This window comes from Octopus bimaculoides, chromosome 1, assembly GCF_001194135.2.
Source record: "Octopus bimaculoides isolate UCB-OBI-ISO-001 chromosome 1, ASM119413v2, whole genome shotgun sequence".
Classification (NCBI taxonomy): Eukaryota; Metazoa; Mollusca; class Cephalopoda; order Octopoda; family Octopodidae; genus Octopus; species Octopus bimaculoides.
In genome coordinates, this window is record NC_068981.1 from 199,087,120 (window position 1) to 199,087,710 (window position 591).

General features: G+C 33.7%; 1 protein-coding gene across 4 annotated transcripts in view; it reads left to right on the forward strand.

Moving 5' to 3' along the window:
* LOC106867904 (calcium uniporter protein, mitochondrial) overlaps nucleotides 1-591 on the forward strand; it is a 168,744-nt gene that overhangs the window by 96,059 nt on the left and 72,094 nt on the right. The window lies entirely within an intron of this gene.

A 591-nucleotide genomic window follows, 5' to 3' on the forward strand; every position in this document is an offset into this window, starting at 1 on the left:
GTCTCATGAAAGTTTTTACATTAGATCTGCATTTACAATCAATATATCACTTATGTTTATTCAGTTGAAAGCAAGTGTTTTTTGAAGAATTCACACAGGTAAATTCTTGGTAAGGGTGCAAGCGACAAAATGAGAAATTGCTATCAGTTCACACCTGATACAATATTTCTGATTGAGTCAATCGCATGAAGTTTTTAATTTTCTCGTTGGAATAGATATAATTTTTTGGTTCTTAATGAAGCTTTAAATGAACAGTTTTTAATTACAAATGCAGCTTCTTTCACAGTGAGTTTCAATATCAAAATATCTCCATTTCTGTTATAATTAGATAATAAATGAAATAATTAGGTCTTTGTCCTCTTGTATTTCCCAAAATTTTATATTAATATTGTTTTGTAGGCACAGGAGTGGCTGTGTGGTAAGTAGCTTGCTTACCAACCACATGGTTCCAGGTTCAGTCCCACTGCATGGCACCTTGGGCAAGTGTCTTCTACTATAGCCCCAGGCCAACCAAAGCCTTGTGAGTAGATTTGGTAGATGGAAACTGAAAGAAGCCCGTCGTGTATATGTATGTATATATATATATATATA